The sequence below is a fragment of the Arachis stenosperma genome, chromosome 9, assembly GCF_014773155.1.
Source record: "Arachis stenosperma cultivar V10309 chromosome 9, arast.V10309.gnm1.PFL2, whole genome shotgun sequence".
Classification (NCBI taxonomy): Eukaryota; Viridiplantae; Streptophyta; class Magnoliopsida; order Fabales; family Fabaceae; genus Arachis; species Arachis stenosperma.
In genome coordinates this window covers 121,065,766-121,078,608 of record NC_080385.1, presented here as the reverse complement: position 1 = coordinate 121,078,608, position 12,843 = coordinate 121,065,766, and the positions used below count along the sequence as shown (strand labels likewise).

The 12,843-nt window shown below is 38.9% G+C and overlaps 1 non-coding gene across 1 annotated transcript; it reads left to right on the top strand.

Annotated features, from left to right (window-relative positions):
• Window positions 1-12,362: 12,362 nt before the first annotated feature.
• LOC130952365 (small nucleolar RNA R71) lies at window positions 12,363-12,466 on the top strand. The gene has a single exon (XR_009074546.1). It is a non-coding gene; the product is annotated as a small nucleolar RNA R71 (small nucleolar RNA).
• Window positions 12,467-12,843: the final 377 nt, after the last annotated feature.

The following is a 12,843-nucleotide window of genomic DNA, read 5'->3' as shown; positions in this document are numbered from 1 at the left end:
TTCAAATCCAAATCCTCACAGCTCTTTTGATCATCTGCTCTCAAATTTGAAGAATTGCAAATATCAACACTTACAGAAATAACAGAAATATTTATGAAGAAAGCCACCATAAGATCATATCCACTCTCTTGTTATTAATAATATTTAAGATTTAAAAATGTACAACTACCTGATATTAAAAAGGTGATACAAAGTGTATAATTTATCTACTCCACCCTATTGTTTGTACATATTTAACCTGATTAATAATAAAATAAGTAATCCATATGCATACATTATACAACAAAGAAGAATTAACTACATACCCTAGGTGGATTTTGGTAGCACAAAAGATAAAAAGGAACGAAGAATCTAAATACACAAAAATGCAAATAAAGTTCACCAAAATGGTACTTAAAAGAATTCCAGTGTAATGAATTAATTTAGCAAACAAGTAACTTCATCTAGTCTTGTTTGTTACCCCTAGTCTCTGCTTGTAATTGTTATCTCTATTTGTTTTTATAGGGACAACTTTTGCTGGTGTTGAATGCTCATATTGTGAGAACCGAATCAAAACTTGCATTAGGATAGTAACAACTCCCAAAGCACCAATCAAAGTATTGTAGTTTTGCTCTAAAATTATTTTACTCTATAGAATGAGATACAAGAAAAAGAAGATAAAAAATGCAAAAGTCATACATATTGAGAGAGTATTTCTCCAATAGAGAATTGATTGGTTTACCAACATCATGAGATTCTTTGTCGCTAAATTTATTTTCATATTTATGTTTGTCTAACAATGCATTCTGGTGTGTGCAATGGAGAAAAGAAGGTGAGAGAAAAATAATATAAAATAATTAGAAAAAGTCATAAAATGAAAATCTATAGACACAAAGCAAAACAATAGACTAAAAAACTTTTGCAAAGGTAGTGTATGTACAAACTTTAGAAAAAATAAACTATTTACTCCTAATTGAATAAAAAAATCATGAAATACAAGGAACTTTTTGAAAGTATGCCTAACAGATTCTTTATAATATACATAGAAATTATAAGAAATCAAATTGAACCCACCTTAGCCACAAATACATCTCGACACCATTGAACAACACCTTCATCATCCTTGGGTAATTCATTCATCAAATGTCGTTTAATATGAACATGCACCTAAAAAGGTAACAAGACTAGGCTTTTAATTGAGCAGGGCATTGGATACAAAATATATTATTGAGTTACTGGCAATTTAAACAAGGGAAAATAAGATGATTTCACCTTAATTCTTGGAATCAAAACTTTTCTAGGAACAGGCAATCCAGTTGTGGTTGCATATTCCTGAGCAGCTAAAAGTTTGGCCTGTGTAAATCTTGTTCCTTCCACAAAGAGAACCAACCAAAAGGAAAGAGCGTAATCCTGAAGTCGTTGTATGCCTGACTGAATTACAATATAACAAGCTCTACATAAGATGATTATAAAAAGACAAGAAGAAAATATTGAAAAACAAGAATATTTATGAGGAAGGCCACCATAAGAGCAAATTCACTTTCTATCATGTAAAATCTACAAGGATCTTATCAAACAATGAAATGGAAAAATCATAACCATGAAGATTCCTTCTGACAAAAGCAGAATCCATTCTAGAGTGTTAAATGTTTACTTTGATTCCACAAACAGATTGAGGTATTTTCCTCGAAAGCACCAATGCAGAGTGGAGGAAGAGATTTTGTCTCAAAAAGCAAATGCATAAAAGAACATATCATAACCTTACATTGCAAAACTAACATTAACAGAAGCTTCTAGAAGACACAAAAAAAAAAAGAACTCACGGCATAACCAAAGTGCCGAGGAGGGAAATTGCAAGACCGTTAGCACCATTTCCTTTAATCAAAGATTCAAATTTTCAAGTTGCTCTTGCAACACTATCTAATAGCAGCCAGACCTTGATCTCCAAAAAAACAACCCTAAAAAGTTCTCAGAAAATTATAAACTACATTGATAGGGAAAAATCAAATTAGCATTAATTAAATTGAAGAAAAACAACGCTAATTTTGGCATCGGATAAGCATACCGAATCGGGATTAGTCTCAACGGAAGAGGAGTTGTCAGCAACGCAATGCACCTTGAGAGAGCGCGTTCCGGCGGAGAACGGGAAGAGCAAGGGGAAGGGAAATGGAGTGGCACTCGTCGATGTAGAGGTTGCAAAGATTGGAGAAGCGGGAAGGGAGGAGGTGAAGAAAGATATCAGGGGAGGCAAAGGCGCCGATTCATAGGGTGGAGATGACCTAAGTGGCAACGGTGGTGATGACGGCAACATTGAGCTTAGGGTTTTTGGGATGAATTTTCCCTTCCCTCTGCATCTGTTTCTCACTTTCTCACACTCAATTGACCAACAATTATTAAAAAATATAATTTAAATAAAACTAATACTGGCCATAGTACTTTAGCCACTAAAAATGTTTCACTACAAAATAATTTTCTTAATTTTAGTGGAAATAATAATAATTGCCATTATAATATATAGTATTAATGACAAATATATAATAACCACAAAAACATAACTAAAATTAAAAAAATAGCGGCCATTATATTATTGCTGCTAAAAGTTTGTTGCCAAAACTAATTATTCTTGTAGTGCCATTCACCCTATATTGACTGTTTAAATATTTCATGATTTTAATAGATGAATCTTCACGATGATCCCATGTTTGTTTACTATCAACTCGCAACATTGCAACATGTCGTTTGCGAGATTGTTAGCTCAAATAATTAAATTAAAAACTCATTTTTCAGACTATGTTATAAAGATAATACGTCTTGATAATGTGTAAGAGCTGGAGCTTTTACAAATAAAATAATTTAAATGCTCAAATTAGGTCCAGAAAGTTAGAATGAGAATTTGGACTCAATAGGTCTTTCTGAGTCAGAAAATGTGTTTTCTGCGAAAAATCGTGAAAAATCACAAACCGACAGTTGAATCGATCGAACCTGTTTAAGTCTGTCCGATACTGTGCGAGCAAAAGCGAAAACAAATGGAAACCATAGAAAAATATTAGAAATGGAAAACTGGGCGTCAATTTTAAAGCTTTGGCTCGAAGTTGGGCCAAACGAACTAAAAACGCTAACGGGTTGGATTGGGCCCAAGTTAGGTCCAAACCCAACATATATAAGGGTTCATTAAATGAACCCATTCAACACAACACACACATAAACACACACACACCAGCTGCAAGAGAAGAGGAGAGAAGAGAGAAGAAACACTATTCATTTCCTCACTCTTTTCATCATATCTTGAGCTACGGTGCTCCGATTCGCATGCCGTCAGCGGCTAGGTGAAGCTCTCATCGAGCCCGTCGTTTCTATCTAAGATTTGTGGTAATTCTTTTGAGTTTCCCTGCCCAATTTTCGTGCCCTTGTGAATTTCGAGTTTTGGGATTTGGTTTTGAGTGAAATCTTGTGTTTTGGGTGTTTTAGGTACACTCTAGCACTTGATTGTTTGTGATTTTGGCTTCCAAAAATGTTGGGCAAGGTAAGAGCTCTTGAAGCTCTTGTGATTTTATGATTATGTTGGGCCCTAGATTTGTTAGTGATGGTTTGTGTGTATATAGCTTGATTGTTGTGAGTTTGGGAGCTTTTGGAGCTTGTTGGTGCTTGTTGGAGTCCTTTTGGAGGCTTGCTTGTGGTTGGAAGCTCAACTTGTGCTCTTTAGGGGTTTTGGTTCATATTGCGAATCGGCCAAGGTATAGTTTCAGTTTCCTCTATGTAGTATATAATATTCATGGACACTTAGACTAGTGGCCTATAGGTTAGGTTTGAATTTAAAATGGTTGTTGAATGTTGAATGATGATGTATGATGATTTATGATAGGTTGAGGAATTCTTGAGTTCAAATTATGATGATTAATATTGATATGATGAGGATGAATGATTGTGTGGATTGAACAGTGGTTTGATATGATATATGTGATGTTAAGGTTGTTGGAATGGTAATTGATGATTTGGAATGATTGATAAATGGTTACATTGATGTTGGTAGTTGGATATGGCACTACAAGAAAATAAGCTTTTTGCCACGCTTTAAAAGCGTGCTGAAAAGTGCAAAAAAGCATGCCGATAACTTTTCGCCACGCCTTTGATCTTTCGCCACGCTTTTAAAAGGGTCACATCTGCCACCGTGCCGGTTGCTCTATGGCCATGCTTTTGTGGATCTATCGGCACACTTTCATCTTTTGCCACGCTTAAAAAGCGTGGCCATAGATCTTAACCTATAGGTACGATTAAAAAGCGTACCGAAAAGTGCGCATATCGCCACGCTTTTAAAACGTCCCTAAATGTTTGTTTTGGGTACTCTTTAAAAATGTGCCGATAGGGAAAGATATGGCTACACTTTTTAAAGCGTGGCGATAGCCAGTTATACGGCCACACTTTAAAAGCGTGGCAATAGCCTTATAAAATTTAAAAAAAAATCCTTTTTCTTATTTTTACCTGGAAAATATAAATTTTCAATCCTTTTTTATTACCAAACCTACAAATATAGTATGCAATATTTAGTACAACATAAATCAAACAATAATTAGTGACATAATTTGTGCGATAATTGTTTTATACATTAAAAAACTAATACTCAAATACAAAATAAACCTCGAGTTCGAATTCCAAAACTAAAAATTGAAAAAAAAAATACAGAAACAATACGACTTAAGCTCAGTCTCATTACAATTAGCAGCAAGGTTTTCAACTTTAGCCAGAATCCTGCAAAACCATTCAATTATACTGCATAAATATATGCTCAGTCTCATTAATTACGAGTAAATTTTCCAACACAAGCTCCTGAGCTAATGGGCATTCACTTAAACAAGGATAGAACAGAGATATTCTTTGTTCATCTTTTAATGCATGCATATATACAACTAGAGTATATAAAAAAACTTTGTTAGTTCATTACAAGAACTTAATTAGGACTAATTAGGAGATTATAGGCTATAGTAATAAGTTACCCTCCTCTTACTGCTAAGTCAAACTTTGTTAGTTCATTCTCTTCCTTTCTCTGTTACCATATTTCAACAAATTACATTGTCAAAAGAACACAACCATGTCTATACTCTATGGACTTGTTAGCTACTTTGGTTCTCTCAGTTTATTTGTATATTCTATACTGAATTTCCGCTAAAAGAATACTTATAACTTAATAAAAAATAGTTCATGTAGAAGTTTTTCTAGTAACTAGATTAGATATGGTAAAGAACAAAAGAAAGAAAGGATGTGAAGATAGGAGCAACCACTTACCATACCACTTGGCGAGTTCATCATTAGCAGAAGTGACAGCAGCATCAGCTTTCTTTAAAGGAGGAGGTGGTGTTGCCTTCTTCTTACCAAAGAGAGCCACAGTCTCATAAGATTCAATTCTCAAACTGAATAACTGTGCTTGATCTCCCAACTATAACATTAACAGCCTGCTCAAATAGAGGACAAGAACACAGTCAACAGCCAGCATGATTCATGAACTATGAAAAATTGCACAATGCATGCAAAACAGGGTTATCAATTCCTCTTCAAAGTTCAGATATCAAAAGTTCATTTTCTAGGAAAAGATTAAAGTATCGTGATGCCTTCCAAAGCAGCCCATGCTTTCAATACATCAGGATCCACCGCGACAACAGCTACCAAAGAAGAGTTTAGGCTGTCACCAACAAAAGGAAAAAGAAGCATCATGAAGGAAAGGAGCAAATAAGACAGCAAAAGAGGAATACGCATGTGTGCTTGTCGAATTTGTATGACAATTCCCCTACCATATACAAAGCACTGAGCAACAAACTTGCATTTGACATGTATGTTTTCAATCTTCTCAGGTGCAATGTACTCGCCTTGTGCCAACTTAAAGATATTTTTCTTCCTGCATAGAAATGCACGGTTTTGATTTGCATGGTTAACAAACTTAACAAATGTAAATCAGGAAAGAGTTGCCAATTTTACATGATAGGACATATTGGACAAAAACTGAAGATAGCATGTTTGCACCAAGATTATTATTGAAGCCTACTTATAGAACAAAGAATACTTGTGCCAAGGAATTTAACAGGTGGTGCGCGAAATTGTGAACAATACTTTTCACAACTCTCATAATCCCTGGTCATGAACTCCAAAAACTTGGTGGTTCAATTCCATGGCATTACACAACTTCGCACAACTAACCAGCAAGTGCACTGGGTCGTCCAAGTAATACCTTACGTGAGTAAGGGTCGATCCCACGGAGATTGTTAGCATTGAAGCAAGCTATGGTCATCTTGTAAATCTTAGTCAGGCAAACTCAATTGTATATGATGATGAACGAAAATAATATAAAGATAAAGATAGTGATACTTATGTATATCATTGGTGTAAGAGCTTCAGACAAGTGTATGAAGATGCCTTCCCTTCCGTCTCTCTGCTTTCCTACTGTCTTCATCCAATCCTTCTTACTCCTTTCCATGGCAAGCTCGTGTAGGGTTTCACTGTTGTCAGCAGCTACCTCCCATCCGCGCAGTGAAAGCTAATGCATGCACTCTGTCACAGTACTGCCAATCACCGGTTTGGTTCCCTCCCCTACCGGAATAGAATCACTCTTTTGCGTCTGTCACTAACGCCCAGTAGGTTACAGGTTTGAAGCACGTCACAGTCATTCAATCATTGAATCCTACTCAGAATACCACAGACAAGGTTAGACCTTCCGGATTCTCTTGAATGCCGCCATCAGTTCTTGCCTATACCACGAAGACTCTGATCTCACGGAATGGTTGGCTCGTTTGTCAGGCGAGCACTCGGTTGTCAGGCGATCAACCATGCATCGTGCAATCAGGAATCCAAGAGATATTCACTAAGCCTCATATGCTTGTAGAACAAGAATGGTTGTCAGTCACCTTGTTCATGGGTGAGAATGGTGATGGGCGTCAATCATCACCTTCATCATATTGAAGAACAAGTGATATCTTGGTAAAAGAACAAGCGGAATTGAATGGAAGAACAATAGTAATTGCATTAATACTCGAGGTACAGCAGAGCTCCACACCTTAATCTATGGTGTGTAGAAACTCCACCGTTGAAAATACATAAGAACAAGGTCCAGGCATGGCCGAATGGCCAGCCTCCCAAAGGTCTAAGATAGCATAAAAGATAGCTACCAAAAATCTCTCTAAAAGCTCTCTAATACAATAGTAAAAGGTCCTACTTATAGAAAACTAGTACATAGATGAGTAAATGACATAAAAATCCACTTCCGGGCCCACTTGGTGTGTGCTTGGGCTGAGCAATGAAGCTTTTTCGTGTAGAGACTCTCCTTGGAGTTAAACGCCAGCTTTAGTGCCAGTTTGGGCGTTTAACTCCCAATCAGGTGCCAGTTCCGGCGTTTAACGCTGGAATTTCTTGAGGTGACTTTGAACGCCGGTTTGGGCCATCAAATCTTGGGCAAAGTATGGACTATTATATATTGCTGGAAAGCCCAAGATGTCTACTTTCCAACGCCGTTGAGAGCGCGCCAATTGGGCTTCTGTAGCTCCAGAAAATCCACTTCGAGTGCAGGGAGGTCAGAATCCAACAGCATCTGCAGTCCTTTTGAGTCTCTGGATCAGATTTTTGCTCAGGTCCCTCAATTTCAGCCAGAAAATACCTGAAATCACAGAAAAACACACAAACTCATAGTAAAGTCCACAAAAGTGAATTTTAATTAAAAACTAATAAAAATATAATAAAAACTAACTAAATCATATCAAAAACATACTAAAAACAATGCCAAAAAGCATACAAATTATCCGCTCATCACAACACCAAACTTAAATTGTTGCTTGTCCCCAAGCAACTGAAGATCAAATAAGATAAAAAGAAGAGAATATGCAATGAACTCCAAAAACATCTATGAAGATCAGTATTAATTAGATGAGCGGGGCTTTTATCTTTTTGCCTCTGAATAGTTTTGGCATCTCACTCTATCCCTTGTAATTCAGAATGATTGGCTTCTTTAGGAACTCAGAATCCAGATAGTGCTAATGATTCTCCTAGTAAAGTATGATGATTCTTGAACATAGCTATTTATTGAGTCTTGGCTGTGGCCCAAAGCACTCTGTCTTCCAGTATTACCACCGGATACATACATGCCACAGACACATAATTGGGTGAACCTTTTCAGATTGTGACTCAGCTTTACTAAAGTCCCCAATTAGAGGTGTCCAGGGTTCTTAAGCACACTCTTATTGCCTTGGATCACAACTTTATTTCTTTTCTTTTTCTTTCTTTTCTTTCTTTTTTTTTTCGTTTGCTTCTTTTTTTTTCTTGTATTCACTGCTTTTTCTTGCTTCAAGAATCATTTTTAAGATTTTTTAGATCCTCAGTAACATGTCTCCTTTTTCATCATTCTTTCAAGAGCCAACATTCATGAACCACAAATTCAAAAGACATATGCACTGTTCAAGCATACATTCAGAGAACAAAAGTGTTGCCACCACATCAAAATAATTAAACTATTATAAAATTCAGAATTCATGCAATTCTTCCCTTTTCAATTAAGCACGTTTTTATTCAAGAGAGGTGATGGATTCATAGGACATTCATAACTTTAAGGCACAGACACTAAGACACTAATGATCACAAGACACAAACATGGATAACATAAAGCACAAAAATCGAAAAACAGAAGAATAAAGAACAAGGAAATCAAGGAACGGGTCCACCTTAGTGATGGCGGCTCTTTCTTGCTCTTGAAGATCCTATGGAGTGCTTGAGCTCCTCAATGTCTCTTCCTTGTCTTTGTTGCTCCTCCCTCATGATTCTTTGGTCTTCTCTAATTTCATGGAGGATGAGGGAGTGTTCTTGATGCTCCACCCTTAGTTGTCCCATGTTGGAACTCAATTCTCCTAGGGAGGTGTTTAGTTGCTCCCAATAGTTTTGTGGAGGAAAGTGCATCCCTTGAGGAAACTCAGGGATCTCTTGATGAGAGGGGTCTCTTGTGTACTCCATCCTTTTCTTGGTGATGGGCTTGTCCTCATCAATGGGGGTGTCTCCTTCTATGTCAACTCCAACTGAATAACAGAGGTGACAAATGAGATGAGGAAAGGCTAACCTTGCCAAAGTGGAGGTCTTGTCCGCCACCTTGTAGAGTTCTTGGGCTATAACCTCATGAACTTCTATTTCTTCTCCAACCATGATGCTATGGATCATGATGGCCCGGTCTATGGTAACTTCGGACCGGTTGCTAGTGGGAATGATTGAGCGTTGTATGAACTCTAACCATCCTCTAGCCACGGGCTTGAGGTCATGCCTTCTCAATTGAACCGGCTTTCCTCTTGAATCTTGCTTCCATTGTGCGCCCTCTTCACATATGATTGTGAGGACTTGGTCCAACCTTTGATCAAAGTTGACCCTTCTAGTGTAAGGGTGCTCATCTCCTTGCATCATAGGCAAGTTGAATGCCACCCTCACACTCTCCGGACTAAAATCCAAGTATTTCCCCCGAACCATAGTGAGATAATTCTTTGGGTTCGGGTTCACACTTTGGTCATGGTTCTTGGTGATCCATGCATTGGCATAGAACTCTTGAACCATCAAGATTCCGACTTGTTGAATGGGGTTGGTAAGTACTTCCCAACCTCTTCTTCGGATCTCATGGCGGATCTCCGGATATTCACCCTTTTTGAGTAAAAAGGGGACTTCGGGGATCACCTTCTTCAAGGCCACAACTTCATAGAAGTGGTCTTGATGCACCCTTGAGAGGAATCTATCCATCTTCCATGACTCGGAGGTAGAAGCCTTTGCCTTCCCTTTCCTCTTTTTAGAGGTTTCTCCGGCCTTGGATGCCATAAATGGTTATGGAAAAACGAAAAAGCAACGCTTTTACCACACCAAACTTAAAATGTTTGCTCGTCCTCGAGCAAAAGAAGAAAGAAGAGAGTAGAAGAAGAAGAAATGAGGAAGAGGGGGAAGGTGGTGTGTTCGGCCAAGAAGGGTAAGAAAGGGTGTTTAGGTTGTGTGAAAATGAAGGGTTGAAGAAGGGTATTTATAGGAGAGAGGGGGGGTAAAGGTTCGGCCATTATGGGTGGGTTTGGGAGGGAAAGTGGTTTGAATTTGAATGGTGAGGTTGGTGGGGTTTTATGAAGGATGGATGTGAGTGGTGAAGAGAAAGATGGGATTTGATAGGTGAAGGGTTTTTGGGGAAGAGGTATTGAGGTGATTGGTGAATGGGGGAAGAAGAGAGAGAGTGATGGTGGGGTCCTGTGGGGTCCACAGATCCTGTGGTGTCAAGGAAAAGTCATCCCTGCACCAAATGTTGCTCAAAATCACGTTTTGAGCCATTTCTGGCGTTAAACGCCGGGCTGGTGCCCATTCCTGGCGTTTAACGCCAGGTTGTTGCCCTTTACTGGCGTTTAACGCCAGTCTGGTGCCCCTTTCTGGCGTTAAACGCCCAGAATGGTGCCAGACTGGGCGTTAAACGCCCAACAGCTAGCATTACTGGCGTTTGAACGCCAGCTTCTTCTCCTCCAGGGTGTGCTGTTTTTCTTCCTGTTTTTCATTCTGTTTTTGCTTTTTTCATTGTTTTTGTGACTTCTTATGATCATCAACCTACAAAAAAGATAAAATAACAAAAGAAAATAGTTAACTATAAAACATTGGGTTGCCTCCCAACAAGCGCTTCTTTAATGTCATTAGCTTGACAGAGGAGTCTCATGGAGCCTCAGAAATGCTCAGAACCGTGTTGGAACCTCCCAACACCAAACTTAGAGTTTGAATGTGGGGGTTCAACACCAAACTTAGAGTTTGGTTGTGGCCTCCCAACACCAAACTTAGAGTTTGACTGTGGGGGCTCTGCTTGGCTCTGTTTTGAGAGAAGCTCTTCATGCTTCCTCTCCATGATGATAGAGGGATGTCCTTGGGCCTTAAACACCAAGGATTCTTCATTCACTTGAATGATCAACTCTCCTCTATCAACATCAATCACAGCCTTTGCTGTGGCTAGGAAGGGTCTGCCAAGGATGATGGATTCATCCATGCACTTCCCAGTCTCTAGGACTATGAAATCAGTAGGGATGTAATGGTCTTCAATCTTCACCAAAACATTCTCTACAAGTCCATGAGCTTGTTTTCTTGAATTGTCTGCCATCTCTAATGAGATTCTTGCAGCTTGCACCTCAAAGATCCCTAATTTCTCCATTACAGAAAGGGGCATGAGGTTTACACTTGACCCTAAGTCACACAAGGCCTTCTTGAAGGTCATGGTGCCTATGGTACAAGGTATAGAAAACTTCCCAGGATCCTGCCTCTTTTGAGGCAGTTTCTGCCTAGACAAGTTATCCAGTTCTTTGGTGAGCCAGGGAGGTTCATCCTCCCAAGTCTCATTTCCAAATAACTTGTCATTTAGCTTCATGATTGCTCCAAGGTATTTAGCAACTTGCTCTTCAGTGACATACTCATCCTCTTCAGAGGAAGAATACTCATCAGGGCTCATGAATGGCAGAAGTAAGTCCAATGGAATCTCTATGGTCTCATTTTGAGCCTCAGATTCCCATTGTTCCTCATTGAGGAACTCAGAGGAGATTGGTACACGCCCACTGAGGTCTTCCTCAGTGGCGTCCTCCTCCTCTCTTTCCTCTCCATATTCGGCCATGGTTATGGCTTTGCACTCTCCTTTTGGATTTTCTTCTGTATTGCTTGGGAGAGTACTAGGAGGGAGTTCAGTAACTTTCTTGCTCATCTGACCCACTTGTCCTTCCAAATTTCTGATGGAGGACCTTGTTTCATTCATGAAACTTTGAGTGGTCTTTATTAGATCAGAGACCATTGTTGCTAAGTCAGAAGTATTCTGCTTAGAACTCTCTGTCTGTTGCTGAGAAGATGATGGAAAAGGCTTGCTATTGCTAAACCTGTTTCTTCCACCATTATTGTTATTGAAACCTTGTTGAGGTCTCTCTTGATTCTTCCATGAGAGATTTGGGTGATTTCTCCATGAAGAATTGTAGGTGTTTCCATAGGGTTCTCCTAGGTAATTCACCTCTTCCATGGAAGGGTTCTCAGGATCATAAGCTTCTTCCTCAGATGAAGCATCCTTAGTACTGTTTGGTGCATTTTGCATTCCAGACAGACTTTGAGAAATCAAATTGACTTGTTGAGTCAATATCTTGTTCTGAGCCAATATGGCGTTCAGAGTGTCAATCTCAAGAACTCCTTTCTTCTGACTAGTCCCATTGTTCACAGGATTCCTTTCAGAAGTGTACATGAATTGGTTATTTGCAACCATTTCAATCAATTCTTGAGCTTCTGCAGGCGTCTTCTTCAGATGAAGAGATCCTCCAGCAGAGCTATCCAAAGACATCTTGGATAGTTCAGAGAGACCATCATAGAAAATACCTATGATGCTCCATTCAGAAAGCATGTCAGATGGACATTTTCTGATCAATTGTTTGTATCTTTCCCAAGCTTCATAGAGGGATTCTCCATCCTTCTGTCTGAAGGTTTGGACTTCCACTCTAAGCTTATTCCATCTTTGTGGTGGAAAGAACTTTGCCAAGAAGGCATTGACTAGCTTTTCCCAAGAGTCCAGGCTTTCTTTAGGTTGAGAATCCAACCATATTCTAGCTCTGTCTCTTACAGCAAAAGGGAATAGCATCAGTCTGTAGACCTCAGGGTTAACCCCATTAGTCTTGACTGTGTCACAGATTTGCAAGAATTCAGCTAAGAACTGATGAGGATCTTCCATTGGAAGTCCATGGAACTTGCAATTCTGTTGCATTAGAGAAACTAATTGAGGCTTAAGCTCAAAGTTGTTTGCTCCAATGGCAGGGATAGAGATGCTTCTCCCATAAAAATCAGGAGTAGGTGCAGTGAAGTCACCCAGCACCTTCCTTGCATTGT